Source organism: Diabrotica undecimpunctata, chromosome 5 (genome assembly GCF_040954645.1).
Source record: "Diabrotica undecimpunctata isolate CICGRU chromosome 5, icDiaUnde3, whole genome shotgun sequence".
Taxonomy (NCBI): Eukaryota; Metazoa; Arthropoda; class Insecta; order Coleoptera; family Chrysomelidae; genus Diabrotica; species Diabrotica undecimpunctata.
Genome location: NC_092807.1, coordinates 58313260 through 58326399, shown reverse-complemented (window position 1 = coordinate 58326399; position 13140 = coordinate 58313260). Strand labels below are relative to the sequence as shown.

Below are 13140 nucleotides of genomic sequence, written 5' to 3'. Positions count from 1 at the left end.
GAAATATTTTAAGTTTGCATGTGAAAGGAACAACTTATTCTGTAAAAATTATGGCCCAAATATCACCCTACTAAGCGGAAATATATTCATCCAAAATGTTTTGGATTTCTGTAGAAGATACGGTGTCTAGAACTGTCAAAAATACATTTCCCAAAAAATCCAAAAAAGAAATCGATTTTACGTAAAAACTTACCGTATTATTGAAATACAACTCGGTCATCGCCGGTCTCAAGCTTAAATAAGAAAGAATGAGGATGAATAGCTCGTGACTGTGTCTTGGTGGTAATATCCATGCCAAAAGGATGCCATCAATAAATGACAAGTAACACCGTACATAGATAGATGGCATAAGCAATTCTTACCAGCGATGAAATGGGTGAAGGCGACTTTTTAGAGCCTTAAGTGTGGAACAGCTTGTCTAGGATAAGGTATGGTAACCGTAAAAAAGAAGGAATTTTCCAAGTTGTAAGTTTAGCAATGGATTACTGCCAAGCTTTGTAGGAAACCTACTGTTAGAAAACATCAGAGCAATCAACAAGACGGATCTTTTGTTGACGGTTTAGCAAACGAAATATCCTTAATGATGTTGATTTATTTACATGGGATGTTCGATTACTCTATACCTATGTATATACTCCAGTAAAGCATAAAGTTTATTAAAACATTTTTACGCAGTACCTATTAGATGACTACGCTGCAGGCAACATCGCGCTTAGAGAAATCAAACTTATCAAATATAATCAGATGGACAAATAGAGGTAGATGGATAGATAGAGGCAAAAAACTAACTACTATTTTTACTAAAACTCTCTACTCATGATCATAGTCATTAACATCTTAGCAGATGTGTTGTGGTTCATCATTGAGTTTCAGCAGCTTGGGTTGATATATATATATATATATATATATATATATATATATATATATATATATATATATATATATATATATATATATATATCGAGAAAAGGAGTACGACCGTCAATCCAGTATAAATTAAGGATCACTCAGAAGAGTGGTGGGTTTTTTTCGGTCAAAAGGTGGAGAAAAAAGACAAAGTTGATGGCTACTTCATCTATTTATTGAAGACGTTTCGCTTTCTTAATCAGAAAGCATCATCAGTTCATCTTAAAAAGATATGTAGCAGTCAGTGATTCAGTGATATTAAAGTTGTAAAGACTCTTAAGTAAATGGACATTATACGATTATGATGTATAAACAATAAATTGAACTAAATAAGTTAACAATTTGTTCAAACTAAGCACAGCAAAAAGAACATGTGGTTTTGTTTTTTTTATATAAAATGTATAAGTAAAAAAAACATTAACAAAGAGAGTTAAGAACTAAGAAAATCATCAAATTGTGTTGTGGTCATTTTACCGGCAGCATTCAAGAAGCCAGGAGTGGTAATTTCATTATACATTAAATTATTCAATTTCAATATTAATTAATATAATAATGCTACCTAAAGTTAAAATTAAATCATAACTATTGCTGTATTGTTGGAAGTGCTTCTATGATTTTCTTAGTTCTTCACTCTCTTTGTTAATGTTTTTTTTTAATTATACATTTTTATATAAAAAAAAACAAAACCACATATTCTTTTTGCTGTGCTTAGTTTGATTAAATTGTTAACTTATTTAGAGTAATTTATTGTTTATACATCATAATCGTATAATGTCCATTTACTTAAGTGTCTTTACAACTTTATTATCACTGACTGCTACATATCTTTTTAAGATGAACTGATGATGCTCTCTGATTAAGAAAGCGAAACGTCTTCAATAAATAGATGAAGTAGCCATCAACTTTGTCTTTTTTCTCCACCTTTTGACCGAAAAAACCCACCACTCTTCTGAGTGATCCTTATAATTTATATATATATATATATATATATATATATATATATATATATATATATACATATGTATATATATTGTTGTGATCTACTTTGACTCTATTGATGGTTATAAATGTAATCTACTTCAATTAATTAATCAATTAATTATTTCATTAATTAATTAAACCAAAACTATCACTACTTACTTTTGTGGCTTCAAATATTTCTCAGTGGTTTCCTCATAGGAATAGATAAAAGAGAATCAAAATAATACATATATGGATTTCAATTAGAAATTATAAAAATCGTTAATTTTGTCAAAACGGAAATCGATAATCAATATTACAAATTTTATTTATTCTCCTATCTTTATTATTTCATATAAACATTTACAAAAAAAAAAAGAATCTTATTTCTTTTTGTCTCCAAATTTTTTTTAAAATCAATAACTGTGAATCTCTCTACTTCTGCTTTACAGAATGTTCTCGATGTTCAATTTTCTTGATATATAAAAAAATTGATTTATCAATATTATTGTATCTTGAAAAAAAGTCAACTACAATGATTTATAGTAAACAAACTGATTGAAATTTGATGATTTTATAATAGTGAAATATGTGGCTCCATATGCCCTGTGGTATTTAACACGAACAAGAATACATTCATATCATAACAGAAAACGACTGACCTTTCCTAATGATTCTACCATGTCTTCACCCATAACACGTTTCCTTACTTGCTGGTGTTGCGATCAAAGGAAGACTCGTCCAAGTTTCCCCAGAATATCTCTGCTCCTCTGCTAAATTTTGTTCTTTCCTTTTACTGCTTCGTATCGTACTCGTTCCGGCTTTCTCCTGATGCAATCTTTCAACTTTTTCAAACACAAACCGGCCTTTTCCTTTTTTAGTACACTGCACTCCAAATTGGACTTCTCTTTTCGATAGAGCAGAACACACTGACACACTCTCCCTATTCATTCTCCGACTTCCAAATCGTTCCCCCATAATTAATTTTCCATTCAATCAAAACCAATCCCAAAACTACCTCTCTTTTTTCTAAACAAATTTTCAAATTTACGTATCTTTTTGTCTTTATGGAGTTCCAAGAAAGAAATAAAATTCCATATCCTTATTATATTTTCTACAAATAATCAAATTCTTATCTATGTTTGAGAATCTTAATACAAAGGTAGATTTTAACTATGTACTATGTACCGTACATGGCTAATGAGTTTCCTAATCCCATATCTCGAAAACTTAATGGTCTTTCCTTTGTTTAAGTAAAACATATTGTCCGTGGTTTTAATAAACATTTCGACGAACACTTTCTTAAACTATCAACCTTAATCGTTTTTAATTGTTTGCTTGAAATACATTGTTTATGGGGCTAGTAAACATAATATAAATATGTTCATTGTTTAATGTTTAATGTTCGCGGGGTCACCAATGTTCCGTGGTTGTGTGGATACGTATGTGATAATCTTATTTTCACTGATTCAGATTCACTGTTTTAACCGGCAAAAGTATATTATCAACACCATTCTTTTTAAACATTCACGGGGTCACCAATCTTCACTTCACTGTTCAATATCCAATTGTTCAATGTTCAATGTTCGCGGAGTCACCAATGTTTCGTGGGTGTGTGGATGCGTGTGTAATAAACTTATTTTCCACGAAAACAAAATAAAAATAATAATAAAATAGAATAAAACGTAGAGAAAACTTTTAAAAATATTTATTTTGTTTTAAAACACATCCTTTGTTTTAAAAGCCATACGATAAACTCAAATATTATCGGCCTGGTCTTTTGTGATGCCATTGCTTACAATATAATATTTCGTTTCCGATACATGAAAAATGCAATGTCTGCAAGGTTAAAGAAGAAATAAATATATTTTTCTATAGTAAAGTTTAATATGGGATCTGTAATTTAATTTTTGAATAGAAAAGTTATAATTATTCCTAATTAGCTTGTCGCTACAACACTCCCCTTCGAGAAGTATGGATAATACATACATAGTTATAATGGAAATTGAATAGGTATATCAGAAAAAATAATGTTTACACGAGAAAAAAAATTACACTGAAAAAAAATGTTACACGGAAAAAAATATTTTAACTGAAAAATATGATTTAATTGACACTTGCTTGATAACTTCCCGTAAATCTCGTTTGTTTCTTGGGTCTGCTGTTCTTAAAATTGTTGGAAGTGTTTGTTTCTCTGGACACTGCTATTTTCTCTGGTTCTTGATTTACGTTGACCTTGTACGCAGGTTTCAATCTATCGATGGAAATTATTACTTCTTTTCCGTTTACACGGACGACAAATTTTTTGTCTCGTCGGTTAACTACTGCAAAAGGTCCGTGATATGGGTTATCTAAACCATTTTTGATTGTGTCACGGCCTTCATCTCTTTGAAAATACAAGTGCTTTTGGACCCATGTTGCGACGGTTTCTTAGGACGGAGATTTTCGAAATGGTTTCGAAGTGTCTTTAAATAAATGTGAGCACTGTCGTTGCGACGAAAACAATAATTCAGAGGGCAAACACAATGGTTCTCCATAAACGAGTTCGGCGGCTGAAGTACCTAAATCTTCTCTCCACATTGCTCGTATGCCCAGTAACACTGAAGGTAGGCTTTCTAGAATTGTCGATGAAATCTTTCCACCATGCCATCTACTTGAGGGTGATAGACGGTTGTTCTTAAATGGATAGTTCCAGTTAATTTGCACATTGGTTTAAAGATATGTGATTCGAATTGTCGACCTTGATCCGTTGTGATATGTTTAGGAGTGCCAAAACGAGCTACCCAACCAGAAAAAAAATGTTCTGGCTACTTTATCTGCTTCTTGATTGGTCATTGGGAAAGCTTTCGGCCAACGCGTGAAACGGTCGACATATGTTAAACAGTATCTGTTTCCTTCAGAAATCAGTATCACTATAATGTTTATGTGAACATGTTCGAATCGGCTGGAAGGTGGTAGGAAACTTCCAGTCAGTGAAACAATGTGGCGCAATATTTTTGATTTTTGGCACTGTAGACACGCTCGAGTCCATTTTCTCACATCTTATTTGATGAAAGGCCAAACTTATCGCTGTGTGATCATTTTCACAGAACTGTTGATTCCAGGATGTGCTAGATTATGCATGGTGCTAACAATTGCCATTCGGAGTGTTTCGGTACAAATGGTCTTGCTGTAGATGTTGCTATGTCAAAGTACAAACTAACGTTTTGTTCCGAAAAGCGTATTTTCTTTAATTGCAACGATGTTTTCTCTCTTAAGTACGTTTTTAGTTCTGTCGATCTGTTGATCTAGTCAATCTGTTTCTTGTGCGAGAGCTAAGTCCATGATGTCGATATCTTTCTTGATGCTATCGACTCGAGATAGTGCGTCTGCTACAATATTTGTTAATACAGACATGTGCTGAATGTTGGTGCAAAACTGTCCTTTAAAATCTAAATATCGAAATTGTCTAGGACTGCATTTGTCTAGTTTCTGTGTAAAGGCGAAGGTGATTGGTTTGTGATTAGTGTATATGGTTATGTCTTTGCCTTCGATCATATGTCTAAAATGTTTTATATCTAAATATATAGCCAATATTTCTCTGTCGTACGCACTATATTTCTTTTTACTAGGTGAGAATTTTTTGGAAAAGAAAGCTAAAGGTTTTATACCTGTATCCGTTTTTTGATGTAACACAGCTCCAGCACAAAAATCGGAAGCATCACAAGTGATGGAGATATCAACATCTTTTTCATGGTGGCTCAGTAAAGTAGCGTTAGCTAAACGACTTTTGCAATCCTCAAAGGCTTGGATCCACTGTGGTGTTCATTCAATTGGTGGTATTCCTTTGACATTTCCTTTTAGGGTATCATGCTTAAAGCTCAGCTGCATTGTGTATGAACCTTCGGTAGAAGTTCAACATACCTAGAAATCTACGCAGGTCTTTCACTGTTTTAGGATTAGTGAAATTTTGTACAGCTGCTACTTTAGATTAATAACAACGCCAAATTGCTTAAGCCTTTTGAAAATTTTTTCTAATTGCGATATATGCTGCTTTTCGGATTCTGATGCAATGAGAATGTCATCGATGTAGGCGTAGACGAAATCAAGACCACGTAAAATTTCATCTATGAAACGCTTCAAGGTCTGCCCTGCGTTTCTTAAACCAAAAGGCATATATAAATATTTGTACAGTCCAAATGGTGTGGTAATGGAAATTTTTGGTATATCTTCGGTGGCTACTGGTATTTGGTTGTATGTTCTAACTAAATCTATTGTAGAGAAAATGATCTTACCAGCTAGCGACTGACCGAAGTATTTGATGCGTGGAATTGGACATTAATCTGGAATAGTCCTTTGGTTTAAACGTCGATAATTTCCGCAGGGTCTCCATTCCTTACCTTTCTTCGGAACCATATGTAGTGGTGTTGACCAGTTATTTGATGGTCTTATGATGCCTAGTCGCAAAATATTTTCGAATTCTTTTTTAGCCCATTGCAATTTGTCAGGTGCTAATCGTCGAGGCTTAGACAAAACGGGTGGACCTGGTGTTGTATCGATGTGGTGCTTGATTTGATGTTGAATGCCTTTCAGAAACTCGGCGGGTCGCGTGATTTCCGCAAACTGAGCTAACAGCATATGGTAACGCAACACGTCCGCGATTGTCTTTATGCTGCTATCGAAACAATCTTTTACGAGTCCCTTCGTTCGAAGAGTTGTAGTACCAGCTATTAAGCACTGGTTAGCAATGTCTACTAGGAGAGCGAACTGTAATAAAAAATCAGCTCCTATAATAGGCTTTGAAATATCCACCACTACGAAACGCCACGTAAAATCACGCCTTAATCCGATATATAATGTCAAGTTAACATAACCGTATGTTGCGATCACAATGTCATTGGTCGCGTATAGTTCATATGTAGTCTTTTGGAGCGCCCCGTACATATTTTCTGGGAAACACGCACAAATCTGCCCCGGTGTCGATTAAAAATTGTTTTTTAATTTAAAAGTCTGTTATGAAAAGACGGCGAGACTTTGGACTTGAATCGGATGCCGCACTTACCGATTGCCCGTGTTATTTTCCTGGTGCTTGCTCAGAGGTGTACACTTTTGAGCACTATCACCAAAACGGTAGTGATACTAATATATATCACTATTATGTTCCCTGCAGTGTCTTCTGTTTCTATGGTATGTATTAGATTGTGGTTGAGCAGTTGCGATGTTAGCTAGCTGAATTTTCATTTCAGCTAATTTGGCTGTTAATTTTCCGATGGTGCTTTCAAGAGCAGTAGTCGTTTCCGAAATTTGTGTTCTAGGAGCTACGGCTTCGAAAACTATATCTGCTAGCTCGGCAACTGTGTCTAAATTAGCGTTTTATTGGGTAGCTAAAATAGCCTGTGTAGAGGATAGCAGTCTACCTAACCACAGAGATCTTATAATATTATCTGGTACCGCTGTGCCTGCTAAAGACTGTAAATGTCGTAAGAATTGAGAAAGTCTTCGAACCCCCAATTCTTCATGCTCGACTAATCTTTTAATTTTTTGTTGTTGTGATATACTGAGTCTCTTAATTAATTCTGTTTTTAACTTTACATACCTGTCTGTAGCTGGTGGTGATACAATGATGTCTCTCACTTCGGAGATGTATGCCGTTTCTATATTAGCAGCTATTGAATTTTGTTGCGTCACTTGTAATGTTTGCTAGTGCAAATTGGTTTTCTACTTGCAGAAACCATATTTCACTATTATTGGCACTATCTGGCATTTTCACTGATTCAGATTGACTGTTTTAACCGGCAAAAGTATATTATCAACACTATTCTTTTTGAATGTTCACAGGGTCACCAATATTCATTGTTCAATGTCCAATTGTTCAATGTTCAATATTCGCGGGGTCACCACTGTTCCGTGGGTGTGTGGATGCGTGTGTGATAATTTTATTTTCCACGAAAACAAAATAAAAATAATAATGAAATCGAATAAAATGAAGAAAAAACTGTTAATAATATTTATTTTCGTAAAACGTAATTCATTCTTGAAGGGAAGGTATTTTTGTATGTATCGTGAACCGATGCAAATTGTGACTGATTGATTACTAAACTAAACACACATTCTTTGTTTTAAAAGGCAGACGATACACTCAAATATTATCGGCCTGGTCTCTTGTGATGTCATTGCTTACAATATAATATTTCGTTTCGTTTCGTTTAAGAAGAAATAAATATATTTTTGTATAATTATTACCAACTGCGAAAATGTAAATTTTAATATGATGTCTGTTATTTAATTTTTGAATAGAAAAGTTATAATTATTCGTAATTAATTTGTCGATATATATATATATATATATATATATATATATATATATATATATATATATATATATATATAGTGCTAGTCAAAAGTCCGTTCCCCCCCTCGTATCTTTTGAACGGTTTTACTTATAATGGTGAAATTTTGAGGGGGGTAATAAACAGACTTAGGCTTCTTAACTAGTCATAACAAGTGACGTAATAGTGACAGATGACGTTATAGCGCCACTATGCCAGATAATTTTAAATAGCACCTTATGGCAAGCCATAACTCGTTTGAAAGGTATTAAAAATACCTATTCAACCATACTAATTTTATTTAAGTTTAAGCTTATTTTGATAAATAAATTAAATAAATACTAAAATTGTAGTTTCGCATTTAATTAATAAATATTAAAACCTCCGCCACTGGTAACTTGTCAAAAAGTTGACATTTTTCAATTCTCTAATTTTTTGTAGTTGTTGTCAACATCAACTTTTTTGACAATTAACTAGAGGCTAACGTTAGAATATTTATTATAATTAAATGCGAAACTACAATTATTTTAATATATCTATTCAATCATTCTAACTTTGTTTGGATTTAAGATGATTTTAACGAATAAATAAAGAACATAAACATTAAAATTCTGGTTTGACATCTATTTAATAAAAATTCTAACGTCCGCCTTTGATTATTTGTCAAAAAATTTTACGTTTGTCAATTCTCTAGTTGTTTTTAGTTTGCAAAAGAGTTTATAGCTCAATATTTAGTTTCTGTTTCTACTTATTTTTGTCAATTCTCTAGTTACTTTTAGTTTGCAAACGCGTTTATCCCTGAATATTTAGTTTCTGTTTCTGCCTAGTTTAGTCAATTCAAGTTTAGTCAAATTATTTTTAGTTAGTTGTTCTTAGTTAATATTTAGTTTAAATATTGTTTGACGAGACGTTTAAATTTTTACAAAGGCAGAATGGTACGTACTGTAGCCGACAAAGTAGTAGCTGTGTTAATAATTGGTGAATGTGGAAATAATTTTCATGCAGCGGAACGTCTTTTTAATGAGAGGTACCCCGATTGCCCTACATCTAGAGCTTATTTGAGGAAGCTTCTTTGGAAGTTTAAACAAACAGGTAGTGTTTAAGATGTCAAACGATCTGGTCGACCAACAATTAGTGACGACAAAAAAATTAACATAATTTCAGAAATGGTAGTGAACCCTACTTCTTCTACAGCCCAAGGTGCATCTATTTATGGAATCAGTCAAAGGACAGTACACTGAGTGTTGGCTGAAAACAAATTTCATCCATACAAATTAAAAATTGTGCACCAACTTTTAGATGATGACCCCGATCGAAGACTAGAATTCTGTGAAAATATATCCAATAAAATTAACCAACAGCCCAATTACATACAAATAATTTGTTTTAGTGACGAAAGTACTTTTTCTCTCAATGGAAATGTTAACACACACAATGTGAGGTATTGGAGTGACACAAATCCTCACGTCTTTCGTGAAACACATACTGAATTTCCAAAAAAAATAAATGTTTGGGCAGGTATTTTGGGAAATCATATAGTTGGGCCTGTTTTTCCCAATACTAACTTAACCGGTAAAGTGTATCTGGAGATGTTACACAATTGAACCATTAATACTTGAAATTCTGGAGGATAATCCAGATTAATTCGGCAATTTGGAAATAACGTTTCAACAAGATGGTGCTCCTGCACACCATTATGGTGTAGTAAGACGTTACCTAGATGAGGAATATCGTGGTAGATGGATTGGACGGCGAGGTACGATAAAATGGCCAGCTCGGGCACCGGACCTCACACTATTAGATTTTTTTCTGACATTATTGACATTTTGAAACAACGAATTGTTGAAGAATGTAGGGCAATTTCCCCTGACACATTTGAACGAGTACGGCAAAAGTTTAGAAATAGGATGCATTAGTGTCAGGAAGTAGATGCAGCACATTTTGAACACTTACTATAAGAACTGGTTGTTAAATATTGATCAATTAAATGAGAAGCTACAATTTTAGTATTTATTTAATTTATTTATCAAAATGAGCTTAAACTCAAACAAAATTATTATGACTAAATATATATACACACCCCGACATAATCCCGGTCCCTTCCAAATTGACCATGACACTATTCATCCTAAAACTAGAGTGCTACTAGTAGATTCGGGAAGAACCCTTTTTTGCCACTCCCGGCTCATTCGCCATGTCGTCACTCGATCTCGCGTCTCCCGAACGTCAAGATTCCTTATCCCATTTGGAGAAGGAAACTATTTAATTCGCGGTACTCAGAAAAACAGGGCGTTTAAAAAGCCCCTCTATTCTCTGCCACTACAATTCGAATTCGCTGGCGTGTATCCAGCAGCCAGATGTCAATATATGCTTGAAAAGCTTAGGATGCGGGCCGATCTGAAAAGTGGAAAAGCTGAAAAGAAAATTTTTTTAGGGGTACCGAAGTACCATTTTTTGTTTTAAAATACCTTAAATAGTTTTTAATTTTTTTTAAACAAGAAAAATTACGTTCAACGGAAACTGAAGTTGCGGGTATAGTAGCAATTAAAACAAATAATTTATATGCTTCATAAAATATTTCGATTGATTCATTCTCGTTAAAATATTGCAAAATTTTAATAACATTTAAAGTATAAAATTGTTCATCTTCGTAAACGACACTTAGTTCATTAATTAATTTTTGTTTATCAAATAATTCAGAATATTGTGTTATTAAACTATTTATCAAATTATGTGGAAAACTTTTTGAGAAATTTTGAAATTGTGAAAAATTTTCAAGGCTAAAAAAATATAAATCTCTAAAATGCACTTCTACCCTTGTTTCAGCCACAGCAAATAAATTATTAAAAGCCTGATCGTTACGAAATTAATTCTTCCCAAAGCTATATCTATTTCTTTTTACACAAATTAATATCTAAACATTTTAGTTGTAAAATTTTGTACAATATGTCAGTTATATTAAATATTTCGTTATCAAGACAAAGAAGAAAAGCAAACTCAAAATTTTTAAAATTTTCTAAATATCCTCGAACACCATTTAGAGATTCGGCTCCCGAATTTTCGTCTTCGATAATTTGATTGAAAACTGAAATTAACTCAATCCATTTTAAATTAACAACGCTTTCAATTTTCGACTTCGAAGCTCATCTACTTTCACAATTTGTTGGAATACTTCGATTTAGAATTGAATTCAGAATAAATGTTCTTTTTGCCGAATGATTAAAAAAAACCAGGAATTGATGTAACATTTGCAAAAGTATCCTACAATTTCTAATACATTTTGAGCTTTTGAACTGAAAAAAGCTTTTGGAGCATCTACTTTAATTTTTAATTGCAATCCATTTAAAAAATCGGCCATTACACTTGCGCCATCGTAACATTGGGCAATCAATTTATTTTTGTAATCATAAGGCTCCAGAACGTTTGTAATTAAACTATATATATATAGCGTCTGCAGATCTATTCTCGCTAATATAAAAAAACCCCAAAAATCTTTCTGTTATTTGACAAATTTTGTTAACAAACCGTATTATTAAAGTACACTGTGATTTTTCGGTAATATCAGTAGTAACGTCCGCTAATATAGAAAAAAACAGATTCATTAATTTCTCTTGAAATTTCAGTTTTATTATAATCAGCAAGACAATCTATTAAATCGTTTTAAATTGTTTTTGACAAACCCGTGAACATCCCTTCTTTCTAGCGCCTATCTTGCCTACACCCTTGCCTTCTCCAAAGTGCATTCGTCAGATAGGCACCCATCCATTCGAATATGTGCCAGGTTATCTTGCCGCAGTTTGTTAATAAGATGTCAAGTGTTTAGGTATACCTATTGTCGTCAGTATGTTCCATAGTCCCCGGACTCATTGGGTCAACATTTGACCCAATGAGTCCAAGGACCTATAGAATTAGACTAAAGGGTCGGTTTTTTAACTATTATATAGAATTATTAACATCCATCCCTCCATGGAAGATAAAGGAAATGAGGAGAAAAAATTATTTTATGAGAAACTGAAAATCTTTTATAGGAAATATCAAAAAAATGATATATAAATTATTATAGGTGATATCAATGCTAAGGTCGTTCAAGAGGTAACCTACTGCTCAACTGCTGAAGAGCAGCCTCCATGAGGTCAGCACCGAAAATAGTCCATGTCTGGAAACAGCATTATTGTTGATGCTGTGGTAGGTACTATATACGTGTTTTCCCCACAAAAACATCCCCAGTTTTAGGGATGGCAAGATACAGATGGTATTACAAAAAATCAAATTTTTAATGTACTCAATAATAGTCTTCACTTAATTGATATATTAGATGTAAGAATATATAGGATAGACAGATATATAACGTAGCTTCTTCAACCCATATATTAAATTTTAAGAAAGGTCATAGTAAAAAAAGTGAAAACTATCTGTAAAGTGAGTAGAGACAATAAAGTATCCATCTCAACAGGCTAAGTGCATGTTGACTTTTCAGTATTGTCTAAACAGTTACACCCGCTTTTTTTGTAGTCTTATTGGATATTTGTCTCAAAATATTCTTACTATTCTATTTTGCGACATTTTTTTAACACATTTATTCTATTCTTTTGTTGTATTTGTATCCATGTTGTTACAATTAATGTAACATGTCAAATATGTCGTCAAATTCAATTTCATTTCCTAAAAATATTAAAATTTATTTTTAAAATAGACACTCCATTTTTATCGGAGCAGTAGATATTCCCATATATTCTGCGTTGATACTAATTCTCAGATTTTCATCTCTGAATTCCGTTTCTGTTTGAACCAATAAGGCGTTGTAAGTATTGTAGATTGTTTTTAAGTTTTTTTGTTCCAATAATGAGTTTTGGTTTTTTCTATATTAGAAATAAAGCAATTAGGTCCAGGGGCAAATCCTTAATTTTTTCTTATACGTCTTTTAAATTTCCTTGATTAGCTTTTTTTTATTTTTACCTTCGACCTA

The 13140-nt window shown here is 32.8% G+C and overlaps 1 protein-coding gene across 1 annotated transcript in view; it reads right to left on the bottom strand.

The window, feature by feature from the left end:
* LOC140441335 (uncharacterized) overlaps positions 1 to 13140 on the bottom strand; it is a 180664-nt gene that overhangs the window by 121063 nt on the left and 46461 nt on the right. The window lies entirely within an intron of this gene.